The following is a 14,827-nucleotide window of genomic DNA, read 5'->3' on the forward strand; positions in this document are numbered from 1 at the left end:
AAAATCGTGTCAACAAGAAGAAACTTGCGTGAGTGCACAGGGACGTTCTGTTTCCTTCAGTGGCACTAATGAGAGTTGTCAAGCTGCAGCTACTTACGCAGTCAAAGGCTTTGTTCTCGTCTTTCCTCTTCCTGAGCTCTGCTTTCCTGGTGCTACCACTCAAACTAGTTTGGAGTTTGGGAACTTGGGACCAACCCACCCAAGTCCCTTCCTACTTCCTTCCCTATGATCCAGCATGTGTTTTAACTAATTTGGCCATTTTCTAGCTATTCCTGGAGGGTGTGGGTGAGACCATTTTCTGGGCCACAGTGCTGGTCCTGGAAAATAAACTGTGTTCTGATTAATACTGTGTTTTGCTATTAAGAAAGCAGTGGTGGGAGAGTTGCCAAGGGCTTATTGGTCTCTCTCTGCAGAGAAGGGATTCCCAGATAGCACTGTGGCACTCAGTGGAACCCACAGTCCCATTTGCTGCCTCTGAATCTCTCCAGAAAGGGGATGTATCCACATTATGCTCCCAGACCCGTTCATCATGGGTACAGAGAGGTGACATCCTGCCAGTACAACCTTTGAGAGGAGATGGTGAATAGGTTAGGAGGCAAACAGGTTGGTGGTTCTTAGTGGTATATGGAGCTCTACAGGGATAGCAGAAGAAGGACTGCTATACTGAGAGATGCTCCTGATGAACATTAATCAGCACGAACTTAATATTCTGCAAACTTAATACGTTTTCAATGAGTTTTATATAGTGCTCATTATCTAGCCAGACAGTTTACCCCAAGAAATATATAGTGTCAACTGCTGTTTATTTTGATTCTAACCAAGTTTAATATAAGCTTAAAATACACACTCTGTTTAAACCCTGGCTTGCATTGATGATGTGAATAGAACAAGAAATTTCCTCTTTGTCAGTGAGATTTAAGGTCGGACTTCAGGTTTCTTACCCTCTGATATGATAAGTTACGCCAACTCTTGGCCCAGACAGCTAACGCAGCTGCAAAAGATGACCTGTGCTTCAAATGCACCCCTGAACTTCTGGGCAACACATGCTGCCTTTCTTGAGATATCTGCAGAATCAGTAAAATGCAGAAATCCCTTGTATTACAAGCCTTTTTTATGAGCTTGCTGGTTGATTATTTAGCAAACCAAGAGGACTGAGTAATTTGGTTAATTTTGGATACGAAACCTCTCATGTTTCTCAGCTTCATTCATTACTGTACTTAATATGTAATTACGGTTAGGTAAAATACCATTAGCCATTAATTCCCTGTTACTGATGAAGGTGGAATTGAGTTACCACTTATAAGTGCCTTATTTCATGCTTCTTAGTGCCTGAGCCTCCAGAGGAGCATCTCTGAAGTATTTCTGTAGAGCGGCAAAGCATGATTTTCCTAGAGCTGGGCTGTAGTCGTGACCCAATCTCAACAATCACTATTTAGGATTTTTCGTATTTCGCGACATTTGAAAATGATTAGTAGGCCTCCAGAAGGCTCCCAGGATTTAATGAACTCCCCAGCCAGGTGGTTTTCCTGATATGGGGATGGTCAGCATGACTTTATATGTCACTGAGAAGCTCTAGGGGCTTTCAGTGGTACATATTTCTGCTCCCTAGTTCAGGAAGGGGAAGATGGGCACTCCATATGGCAGACAGCTAAAGCATTTCACATGGGATGATGAGCACAGCACAGGGTCTCAGTTGTAATCCTTGACCTCCTCCCTTATCTTTCCAGGGCCTATCTGTGCAAATGGGAACAGAGAGAGCTAAGCTCTGCTTCCTGATCTCCCAGCTGGCCAGACGCAAGCTGGTCCTGGTCCAGGTGCCATGTAGGTACAGCAGCAGAGTGCAGTGCCAGGACTAATACTCCCTGGCCTGTGGCACAAGGACGAGCAAAGAGAGAATGCACTTATCTCTGTCCACAGACTTTTCTCTGTCCATTCTGGATCATTATGACCTACCTTACAGTAGTATCATGAAGCTTCATTCCTTAATATTTGCTGGTTGGGGCAAGATCCCAAAAGGAGGGTGTTAGACAGGAACACCTGTGTGTGACTCCAGCTTCAAATCCAGATTTTCGTGTCCCTGAGGAAACATAAGAGAAGACGTGCTTTGCATTGTGGGGCGATGACCAGATTAATCACCTCCAAGGAATGACTTTGGTTTTTTAAATTACCCCGTTAAAAGGGTTTCCTGATAGACTGCCAGGGAGAATCTTACGGACTGGGGCTATGGTAAGAGACTCAATATATATGCATACATCCGTGATGTACTTCACGTGTGCAGGTATAAGAAGCCCCATAGAGCTTCAGTATCCAGCAAGTCTGAGTGCCTCTGAGCTCCCGTTCCTTGTGATTTGTCAACAGAACTCATGACTATGTCCACAGAGAGTTAATTATACATTTGACATGCCTTTTTATAAAACACAGCTGCAGGCCTCGATGTATACAGCAGGCTTCCTCCAAGTCTATCATTTAGGCAGATCAACCCAACGCTGCTGCAGGGTCACCGCTATTCAGGAAGCTATATTAACTACAAACTGGCACTTGAGCTGAATAAATTCACTTCATCCAGTACTGGAAAAAAAATCACCAGTTGTCTTTGGATAATGAGTTGTACTTGATAATAGGCTTGTGACTGCCTGTTTCATGGTCGTCTTGTCTTGATTTTCTGTTCCTTCCATTCTGCAAGAGATGGGCCCCTTGCGTTGTTTTGAAAAGAGCTAGTGACATAATGGAGACCAGATCACAAGGCTAAATAAAATCTAGTTAAGGCCAGAAGGGACCGTTACGATCAAGTCCTCTGACCTGCATAATATAGGCCAGAGAATCACATCCAAAAATTCCTGGAGCAAGTCCTGTATTTGTATAGGCGCTATGAGGATATCTTTTAGAAGAAAGGTCTTAATTTAAATTGCCATGAGTGATGGGAAGTCTCTCTGATTATAGTAATTGCCATGAAGCCGTGACGTCCCTCTGCCCCCAGGCCAAAAGGTGCTCAGGGTTCAACTATAACATGATCATTTTACACTGCACACCCTTTAGGAGGAGGAGTTTAAAGCAGAAAATAACAGCAGTTTCAGAGAGGAGATGGCTATGAATTGACTGTAGCTCAAGAAATCAACGCAAACTGCCTGTTGAAAGGAAGGAAAGGAGATGGATTAAGCTAGATTTTATTGAGATTCAGGAGGCTATTTCAAGTCTCCTAAACCAGGCTGTGGTGTAAGTAGAATAGCCTCCTGTTGGTCTTAAGCTGCAGACAGTGCAAGGGGCGCTTTGAGATTGCTCCAGTCCAGCCCACAGTCTAGTAGGTGATCCACAGGCGTGCACTGAAGAGTAAATGCAGAGCATAGCAGAAAAAGTCCTGAGGGTGTTTTGCCCTGGAGAGAGCTCGGTCCGTTTTCAGACAGATGCGTGACATGTTTAAAAGCAAAGGGTGGACAGGACATCAAATGCTTCAGAGGCCGACCCTGCCAGGGGATCTGTTCCTGCAAAATACTGAATGTCCTCAAGTCACTGATGTGTAGGAAAGCCAAAGCTCTTCAGCACATAGCAAGATCAGCTCCTTAATAAGAGTAGTGGTGTGTGTCAGGCAAACTTCCCCTTCCTGAGCCAAGAAGGAGAGCAGGCATCTTCTCTAGGCATTTCTTGTACTCTGAGACATTCATTCTGTATTTCTCTGTGCACCTGGTTTGATCCTCTGGACAAGAAGCCTCAGACTTAAAAGAACTAGAGCATAAGCTCCCACAGTGCCTCTTTCACAGCCCGGTTGGTTTGCAAAGAGCTCATTCCTCTCTCGGGCTGCTCAGAAGCGTGGCTTTTCTGATAGCTCATTTACTGGGAGTGTGCCTGACCTTTAATGGGTTCATGTTCAATTACCCCTCTGTGCCACTTTCTGGTCACCAAGCAAATATCTCAAACAGCTAAGAAGGCAGCGCAGCTGATGAGGATGTCTCCAGCCAAATCCCTTAGCAGGAGAGGAAAAGAGAGACACAGGAGTTGCTCAGAAAACCACATGCAAAGAAAGCAGTGATCTCTTTAGGAGTATCCATTCACACCTCCCCTCCAGCTGGCCTTTAGGTCCTAACAACACCCCTTTTAAAAAACTTTTTATTACCACCACTGTTGTGGTTTGGGGATCTAGCAATAATGGAGTCTTTAGGGCAAAATAAATATAAATATACCTGTCAACCCTGTTGACTATCTTCATACGTAGCTTGCAAAGATATTGCATGAATAAATGATGGCATGGTTGATATTGTGCCATTGATTAGCTAGCCGCTGACTGAACCATCTACCCAGCCCTTTGAAGATGAAGTGCTGAATATTTATTGTCATCATCGCAATTCTGGCTTTCAGTTCCATGGAGGAGGGCCAGCACTGAAACTTCAGCTCCAGCCACCCCAAACATGGGTGGTGTTTGGAAGCTGATCCATGATCGGGTTCCAAGTTTAGCAAATCTTTATCATGGAATGAATAAAACCCCAGGTGTGACCATCTTGGGGTCAATCTCTGCCCTCACTGGAATCAGTGGGACTTTTTCCAGTGACTAGAGTTGGAGCCAGGAGTGCAGACTTGTGAGGTTCAACATAGGATTGTATTTACAACTTGAGCTTACCTCCTTACTTAAGCTTGGAGGGAAGGAGAAAGTGTTCCTCGGTTTGTACCCTTTCCTAAGGACCTAAGTAGAAGCAGATAATTAAAAATGTTGTCTTCAGAATGTCTTAGCCTGTGTCTTGTTCTCAGGCAATGGGGAAAACTTCATGATCTCCTGCCCCATCTTCTACCCCTGTGGTGTACACATCCCCTTTATTGGATGTTCTCACTGCAAGTGGTTTAGCGTGTTAGCTCAGCATTTCCTGAAACTTGTAATGAATTTTATTCTCTGAAGGACATTTGTCCCTGTATCCAAAAAATGTCCCTCGGACAGCAGAGTTTCACTCTTTTCAGAAATGCGTGAGATCAGATGAGCGTGGGAGTCCTTCATGGGGCTGTCTTACTTTGAGGACCTCAGCCAGAACCAGTCTCTTCTTGTGCTGGCTGTCGTCAGCTGCATCTAACAGCATTCTCCTGCCTAAGGACAAGTGAGGTTTCTCTGCCTGAAGAAGAGTCTTGTATTAAGGTGATGCTTTTGTTCTTCACGTCGATACACAGAGGTTGGAGGTGGAAAGAGAAAGGGCTGCTTCTTGCAACCACCCCCTATTTCTTTTGCACCTGCACTGTGGCCAAACTTCGTGTGCCTGTGTAGCCACGCACACTGCCAAAACACACTCAGCAGCTGTGTGCTTGGGAACGCAGGGGGCTGAGCGCCAGCCCTGCCCCAGCTGCAGAGCAGCTGCTGCCCAGAGGCACTTTGCGCTCTGGCTGCCGAGGACCACATCCCATTGTGGTGTGGCGACGCTCGCTGTGACCGCAGCTCTGGGTTCTGACATCCAGCTTGCTCTCCGCAGCACTGAACCACATTAATCTGCTCCGTTCCAACTTTTTACAGCATTTCCAATGTTTTTTAACTTCTGATTAATTTTGAGCTTGAGAATTGGTTTCTCTGGGCGTAGGTAAAGGAGAAGTAATACACTGAAAAATGAGTGTCTTAAGAAAGCGTCTGTACTACTTCTGGAGAGAATGGACTGCTAGTATGCAGAGGTAGACAGAGAACTTCTGCCTGGGACAGGGCAGGATGTTGGGCAGATACTGGCAAGCAAAACAGCTAGGGGACAAGGAAGAGTAAGTGATCTATATTTTACTTTGGCAAACTCTACCAAGCTGTATTGTTATATCTCATTGTGTGCTTTACTTTTTCCTTGCTTTAATAGGATCTTTGAATTTAACATTGTGAAACGAATGCTTAACACTCAGATTTCGATGTCTCCTTGCACGGAATCCATTGGCATGTGTGATAGACACAGTGAGCCGAGGCACTTAGCGTGTGAACTTCCGGGATTAAGGTTTTAATGTGGGCAAATGCTGGACGGATTTCCCTTGAGCGGCTCTCCCAGTGTTGCTGTGAAATGCAAACTTCCCTGCATAGCTGCAGTGCTGAGATAAGTAGTTATGCCAAAGTAGTTAACCAGATGAGAAGAAACCCAGCTCGGTCCACAAACATAAGCCCTGCTGAATCCAGAAGCCACTTGGCTGGTGTGGTCAGTGTAGTCTGCGGTAAAAGCCTTCCTCATGTACGAGCAGAGAGGTATGCAGCGATGCGAGGCTTTGTTTAGTGCTGAAGATTTTTTCTGAGATTCATATTGTCTGCTTACTGCCCTTTACAATGCAGCGTTTGAGGCAGATTCCTTCTGTGGTCAGCAGAGAAAGTTAAGCACTTTAACCGGGTCCCATCTGAAGAGAAGTGTTTAAGATGGATTGGATTAATTGTCCCCTGACTCTCTTACCTGCCTAATGTTTAGTGGGTTTGATTCAGCCTGTTGCAGTTTTGACATACACAGTCAGGGGCTTTAGACATTAGTCAAGTTACGCTGGGTTAGCAGCACTCACAGCCCACGTTTTCCCTCTTATCTGTGAAAGGCAGAGATTTATGTAGTTCGGCTGACGTGCAGTAGCTCAGTAAATCAGAGCAACTCACTTGTGTGACTGAGAATGAGAAATGCATTTAACGGTGGTTTATAAAATATCCAAAGATGTATTTCCAAGTGTTGATAGTTTGTTATTTTCAGGAGGTAACTAGTCGATACTTGTCATAGCTAGTTAGCAAATTGTGGAGTGGGAAGGGAACTCTGAACACCATCTCATCCATCCGCTGCTTAAAGATCCCCATTATTGGAGGCATGCTGGCCTAATGCTTCATTATGCCTGTAGTTGGGAAGGTTTTCCTACGCTGAAGTGCAATTTTCCATGTCTTTCTGGATGCTGGTTAGCTTTTTGGCATAATTAAACTAGTGTATTAATCGACAACAAAATAAAACAAAAATTCCCAAAAGATGTTTAAGTGGGCAAGAAAGGAGAAGACAGGCTTATAGTTGTTGTAGCGTTGGCTGGGATGGAGTTGACTTTCTTACTGTAATACTATTGATACAGCATATCACCTGCAGCCATAGCTAGATTTTGGCAGTGATGTGATAGGGATTGTCTGCAGTATTAAAAAAAATGTTTTAGGAGGTGTTCTGCTTGTGGAAGTAAGGTTGAAACATTTACTTTTTTTTTTTTAAGCTAGTTTGCTTGAAAAAAACTGCAAAGGACTTTTGAGGGGCCCTCCCAGCTCAAGTTAATGAAAAATATTTGATTATATAGTGATTTGAAAACTAAACTTCATCAAGATCTTTTTTGTACCTGTACAAGACTCTCTCTGGTACTTTATTTTAGCTTTGTGACCTGTTATTTGTTCAGTTAGAGAGATAGTCTAGTGTTATAGATGGGAAGGAAGTTGTTTTAATGCTCATTCACAGCCAGAGTTTTCTGGAAGGGTGCAAATTCACCAAAAGCTCATTAGGTTATTACCTTCCTCCCCGACTGCACGCTGCAAAACATTCCCTCGTGGTCTTAATGTCACCGTCTGTTACAGAGCAGATCACAAGATGTAATGCACTACTAACGTTGCTGCCGCAGGCTCCAAACAGACTGGCACAAATATGGAAAGCTCAGGGCCCGCATACCTATTATGGTTCTCATTACTCTGAGCTGCTTTGCTGCCAGCTCAGTTTCCAGGCAGTGCAGGGCAGGGTCCATTCACCAGTGTCTCTCTCTTGTGGCACAGGGGAGTATTAAACACACAATGCTCAGATGATTGGTTCTCGTTATTAGCCAGGATCTCCAAACAGAGAAACCTCTTTGTCTGTTGTTTCAAGGACTCTTGTTGGTTTTTCGCTTAGCACACAGATACATAAATAGATCTCGCCTTAAGATACCAAAGCTGGTTTGGGTCCTATTTGTGGCAGAAGCTAGCTACTAATAGAATAAAAATCCATAAATGCGATTGCACGTGTCTGCAGCTTTTTTTACCCAAGTGTTTAAGAAAGCTTTACCACAGAACATGCTCAGTTGTTAATTGTAATTATCCTGGTAGCATAAATGAGAAGACTGAGACACAGGAGACTAAAATGCAGCTCAAACTAGCAGCACATGTAAATGTTAGCTTTGCTTTGCCTCCTCCAAGCTTTCTTTTTCAACAGCTGGACCATGCTGCCTCTGGAGTGTGCAGCAGGGCCAATATCCTTCAGGGTCAATCAAAGCTTTTGGTAAACAGTTTAAATAGCTCTTTAGCATATATCATGTGCTATGCTTCTCATTGTTTCTGAATCAGAAAGGCTTTGAATCTAATACAAACTGTTCAGTGCTAATAGAGGGAAGCAATGGTTCTGATTATGGCCAGAGGCCCAGAGAGGTTTGGGTAACACTGAGGGTACGGATTCCTGAAAAGCCAGGGCACGTGGTGGCTGCTCTCAGTACGTTGGTATGAGACTTAGAGGCAGCGCGTGGGCTGCAGACCCATGGGCAGGCTCTTGACCCACACTCGCAAAACTGGCACACGCGCTTCTTGCGTTCGGGAACCGAGCATTTCCATGCACAAAATGAGTGGTGGCATGCAAGCAAGAACATACTGTCTTTTCCCCTTTTCCAGGCTGCAAATGAAGAAACAGGATTTCCTGGAATGATACTTGTCTCTGGGGTTGTAATGCTACGTATATACTTGCATGTAGTCAGATTTCTGAGCTAGTTTGATGGCGTATCTGGGCTTGTTACGTCAGGATGAGATCTCCTTGCATGGCGGTGTATATGAACCTTCCAAGTTAGAGTCTGAGCCTGGAAAGATGTTCCTCATTATTAGGGAGAAAGGACTGGACAAGAAGAGATCAGGGAATAATGGAAGGTGATACAATCTAGGGGTTACAGAATTTAAACAAGGTAAATGTTTTTTCTGCTAGTAGGCTTCTGCTGATATGTCTGTAGCTTTGCTTAAGTTAGACAGAACTCCTTGTGTCCCAGTTTCCTTAAATGTACCCGAAGGGGAATGCAACCCAAGTTGTACAGGGAGATCTGTATATATTTTTTAGTCAAGTATCCCCAAAGTCTTTCACAAATAGAAAGTCAAGTTCAAAACAAGCTCAGCTGGTCTGGGTAGAAGGAAATACACAGAAATAGCGTCCCTGGCTCCTGGAATGTACCCGTGTCTGGGACTGAATGTTACAGCAGCGCTTTTTGACAGCCTGGCACAGCACTTCACAACAGGGCAGAGAGATCAGGCACTGCATACCTTTGAAGAAGCAGTGGAAATCCAAATACGATGAATGTAACTTACCCAGGCTGGAGCTGGGACATCATCTGCATAACGAGCTTTGTTCCTTCAGTCTACACCCGTGTTTGACAGCCCTCCTCTCACACGGTTTTGTGCCTTTGTGCTATGGTGGTGGAAGACTGATTCCAGAGACGCTGCGTTGCATTGGCAAGGCAGCTCCAGAAGCAGCTGTGAGTGAAGTGTCTGCCTGCATCCAGCTGTTTTCTGCACATGGGGCATTGCAGCTTCTGTATCGCCTGGCTGGATGCATCTAGTGACTCTCCAGCCATGGGAAATACTTGGGCAAACGTATTTTGAAGTGTGCATCCCTCAAAAGATCTGATGCCGAGTTTCTAAGCCTGCTGTTTAGATGGGAACATGCCCTTGAATTTGGCCTCAAAAGGCAGAACTGGTCTTGCTATAGTATCATAGGACAGGGGTTCGTGTGGTACCTATGGCTGCAGCATACAGCATCAGGGGTGCGTTCAAACACTAGTTTTCAAAAATTAAAGTAATGCTTATCAAAACCTTGGAAGTTCTTCTGTCCTTTCCTCCAGACTGTACAATTCTAAGTCTGGATCTTCTGAGGGGTTGAGAATAAATTAGCCCGTCTCTAAAAAGTAAATAGTTGCGCTATCAGACCCTAGGTCTGTGGAGGATTAGACCTAGAAATATGATAAATGTAGTAGCTAATACTCAAAAAAGAATCCAGCGAGTCCCCAGGCTCAATACTGCCAGGGTTAATCTGCTGGGTGCACTTTCTATTAAATATAGAAACCAGTTTTCCATCTCACAAGCCGGTTATAAATAAATACCTTTTTTTTTTTTTTTTTTTTTTTTTTTCAGGCGGGCCTGGCATGGCCCCAAGTGAACCTGATCAGCTTCAGTTGCAGACCTGTAACGGGCAGCTGCAAACCTACTTAACACGTCAAAAGACCAACAAAGCTGCACCTCAGCTGCAGAGCAGGGACACAAGTTTTTCCCCTCCTTTCTCTCTTCCTGTAGGTGAGGTGCTCCGAGCAGGGCTGCAGAGGCTAAGGGTGAGCTCTGGCCAGGACTTCAGTGTTTGTCCCCACCTCCTGCCTGTGGGGGAGAATACGCTGGTGGAGAAAAGAAACTAGAGGGAACTTGGTGCTTTGCTTGGTGTCTGGGAGAAAAAGGAGAAAAGTCATGACTGAAACAGAACTAAAAGTGCTGGAAAAAGTTGTTGCTGGTGGTTTTCAGTGAGGAGAGTTTGTCAGATTTGGGCTTGCATAAATGATACTGTGAGCAAGAGTTTGCAGGTGTGCAGGCCTGCAGCTGGCTGTGCAACCCAAGGAAGGAGCATGTCAGAGATGGTAATTGATGGGGAGAAATAAAAACTGGGTATTTGAACTGTCCTGCATTTTGAAGGAGACTTGAGTCGGGATTCATAACCTGCCTTTTTGGGCCTAATAACAGCAGAATTAGGACATTTATGTAACATTTATCTTCTTTTCATAATGCTACTTAACAAATAATCTGCTTGAGGAAGCCTGTAAATTGCTCAAGGATTCTTGGATAGAAGGCATTACTGAGGGAGAAAATATGTCTCTATTATTCTTATGCTACTAATACGTCTTCTCTGCTACACAACTCTCAAACAGATTTGGCTCTTAAAAGGTAATCTATAACAATTCTGTTGTCTGTTCTGCAGCAATGGGAATATGGTGCTCCCCCAGGTGACCGAGGGTTGGCTGAGTGAAGTGGGTAATATTTGAGGGTGTTGTCAGGGATGTGCTGGTGTGTGCCTTGATCTGGTTCAGACATGGGAGTGGAGAGGAGAAAGGCCACAGGCACAAGAGTAGAAACGGGACAGTGGCTTGTGGCACCAGTTGTGTGGACGTAGGCAAATGGCAAAATCCTCCTCGCTCCGTTTCCCTCGTTGCGGCGTTCTTGCAATACACTAGCAAGGAGAGCGTGCCTCCTGGCATAGAGGCGTACTGGGGACAAGTGGCCCTCATGCTAGCCACAGCAGGAGGCATCCTCTGGTTAGGGAGGCGATAACTACTTTCTTGAAGAAGGCTTCTGCTTGAGGTTTTTCTTTGATCACCTCTATCTCAGAAGTACAAATCATGCTATTAAGTTAACTTAAAAATCCATGGACTTGGGTTGGGCTTGGTGCCTCACAAGGTTTACAAGAAGTCTAAATGCTATCTTATGGGAGTTTTGCGTTGGGATGTTTGGGGATTAACATGCATTTGCAGAATAACTATGTGCAGTTCGCATACAAAATTGGCAAGTCTTGAGACAGGGTACACAAACTACACCTGTCTTCTTAGACAGTGACTTTGAAGAGGTGCCCCTGAAAGTCTATGGCTGTAACTAACCTTTTTAAAAGCCTCTTTTTGCTCATGAGTGTGTCCGTGCTCAGTCTTCATAGACCTCTTTAAGCCCTGTGTTTTCTGCTAAGACTTGCAGGCTTGGGCCAAGCTTGAGGCCATTTCTTATGGTGATGTCTGGGACACCTGTCAAGCCGGAGCTGGACTGAGACCAACAACTCATTCCAGATGCCAGCAGGCAATCCTTAGCTTCTAAAGACTCCTAGCCATTACTGCTCTGGATACAACTATAATCGGTAACTTGGGAGTGAAGGGATTTCTTCTTCCCTTAGATGAATTCCCTCTGCTATTTAGATCTGCCCAACTCACTTTGCGTACCTTGTTTTGCTAAACAATATTGCTTGGACTTCCCAAATCCTTTCTCCAGAAAGATTCAGCTTTTCTGGAAAGAGTTCAGACAGGAATGTTTGCTGCTATTTGCAGCAGCCAGCAGCTAAGGAATCAAATGCAAAAATTCCTAATACAGATGGGCAAAAGGCAAGAATGAAATGGTTGCCTGAGGAAATATTGTAACAAACCAGAAAGATATTTCAAAATTATCATTTATGAGTCACTTAATAAAATCACTTCAGCACAGCTGTGCCCTAAGGAATAACCATCTAAATTTAATTCCCCTTAAGTAAGAGGCATTTATCTGTGGGGACAGGATGCTGGATGATAGCTTTGTTCCTCTTCCTTGGGGGCGATGATGCGGCTTCAGATATATTCAGTGGTGCCCAAAATTCTGCGAAACTGAGTGTTTTTCAAAGATTTTAACAGCTACAAAAAACAGGCAGTAAAAGGTTCGCTGCCTTACTTTAAGATATCATTCCCAGGCAGAACTGAATGGCAGAAATGATGCTCCTGTTCCCTACTTTTGGAGCTGCTTCATCCCGGCAGAAATATTTCCTACTGCCATCTCCATCATACTCAAAGCACCTAAAAAACCAGAGATGAGAGTTACCAGTCATAAGGCTGTGTCCTGTATCAAGACACTTCAGGTGTAAGATATTCACGAATGGCTCTGCAAGGTAGCTTGAAGTGGTCGCTACAAACTGGGATCCAGAGAAAGACTGAGTGCTGCCAGCTTTTACCTCATGTTCTGATGTGCACTACAAGCAACTAATTTCAATACTTAGCATAAATACAGCCATCTTGTTTCTTGGCATAGGTGCAATTATGCTAAATAAAACATGCTGAGATGACTAAGAATCATGACATCTTACTGAATTTTCAGGGGTCAAGAAGATGACTCCCTTTTTAATACTAAAAATTACATTATCTGAATAGAGCATATCTGGTGTTGCCATTAGTAAATTTGGGAGATGAAGCAGACTGGGTAGCTACTTCTTGGTAGCTAGGAAAACTCTGATTTTTTTTATTTTTTTTTTTTCCTATTCCTCTTACTTATCAGCCTTAGTGTCGGTGATGGTAAGAAACGGACCCTGCAGGGGCAGCAGAGAACAGGGGTGTTCAAGCAGAAGGGAAAAAGGCCACACTACATGTCTCCATTTAAGAGAGCTGCTAAAGTGTTATTCGTCAAAATAAAGGAAGAGCTTAGAGGTGACTCATGAATGAAAATACCTGGGTAATTAGCAGCGGTGAACATTTATTTAAGAAAAAGAGGTCCCTTCAAATTAACTTAGTATCTAGCTGAGTTGACAGCTTACAGGCTTGACTGACGGACAGTGACACTGTAATACACTGACGATCTCCTGTTGTACATGCAGTCACCTAGCATTTTAGTTAGAAAACCCTTTAGAGGTCTAGAAGGGCTAAAAATGGTCACTGGATTGACAAACAAAGCCTTCTGCCGGTGTAGATAGGTTCAGTTCTCTTCGGATTCTGCACTACTGCCCAATACTGGGCCCCATTCAGTAGCACACTGTTTGGAAAGATGTTAGTTAATTGGGGTGACTTTTGAGGAGAGCCACATGAGTAAGTGGAAGCTTATCTGCTTGCCTAAAGGTGAGGGACTTGAGGAGAACCACAAGTAAGGAAAGGGCAGTTTGGAAATGAGCTTATATAGTCATAAAGATGTAACTGCATTCAGGGGCTGGAAGCTGAAACAGGTCAAATTCATTCTCATAAAAGAAGTGCAGACTGGATGCGTTCTTAACCCTTGTGGCTGATTCTGCTCCATCACTGACTGCTTTTTTGCAGGTCAGGTACTTTTCTAACAGAAATACTGCAGTTTAACCAGAAGTTAATCGAAAGGCATACTGTGTCCTTTGAGTCACACAGGACGATGGTCCTTTCTGGCCTTGCAAGGTATCAACCACAGATGGGCTAAAACCACAGGGTTCCAGTCTGGGATCTGAGCCTTGTACTCAGGCGGGTGAGGTTTGGAGTTTGGGTTAAATATAATACAAAATGATTGCATTATCATGTGTTTGTTCCTCTCTTTTTGCCTCAGGACACTAACTGTGGGAAAACCACAAAGTGTTTGGCTTCTTCCTGGGCTCAGGCAGTAGCCCACGTCTCAGAGACGAGACAGCACATGAAAAATTTCCTGCTTTCAAGCATTCGCTGTTGGGTTACCAGATACATCTTTCCTGTGGTGTCGTGTAGAGCTACACCACTAGTTCAGTACAGGTAGCAGTCTAGCAGCACAGGGCTTGGTGAGGAAGGACAGATTCCTTAATGCGTGTCTGAGTTTCCCTTACTACATTGCTCATGATACCTGAGAAAACCCAGCGATATAAACCTGCCCAGAGGTGGAAAACATGCTTTTGGTCTCATCTGCCATCCTGCTCTGCTGGTGTTGTGAAGCGTTCCCATTCTGTGTTATCAGTTTCCAGGGAAAGGGGGCTGTTCGTGAGAATAATAACCACGTATGCAGAGCGCCTGGGTACGCGTCCTTGGAATGAAGCAGCTGGATCCCATCCCTGGCTCACACTGGCATTTTCTGTTGTGTAGAGGCATTGGCACCGTGAAATGTCAGGTCTCAAAATGGAAATGGCCCGGCATTGTTTAGGACCGATTCCAGGAAATGCCTCTTGGATAGAAGCACTCTCTCTTGCTGCCCCTTCTCCATGACCTCGTGAGGAGAAGTAGCTAAAATAGGTCATTGTTATGCATGGAGAGAACCCTGTTCCCTAAGCTCCCTTGGTTTCCAAGTAAACGAGCTTTGGAGGTAAGTTAGCAAAAGAGGCTGATTCATTAGCAGCAAGGGAAATCTGTGCGTTGGAGGGGTGCCCAGCTGCCCAAAGGGATTTACGTAGTGACATGCTCCTCAGATCTTAGCAGATCAAGCTGAGTGATACACACACAG

Source organism: Chroicocephalus ridibundus, chromosome 10 (assembly GCF_963924245.1).
Source record: "Chroicocephalus ridibundus chromosome 10, bChrRid1.1, whole genome shotgun sequence".
Classification (NCBI taxonomy): domain Eukaryota; kingdom Metazoa; phylum Chordata; class Aves; order Charadriiformes; family Laridae; genus Chroicocephalus; species Chroicocephalus ridibundus.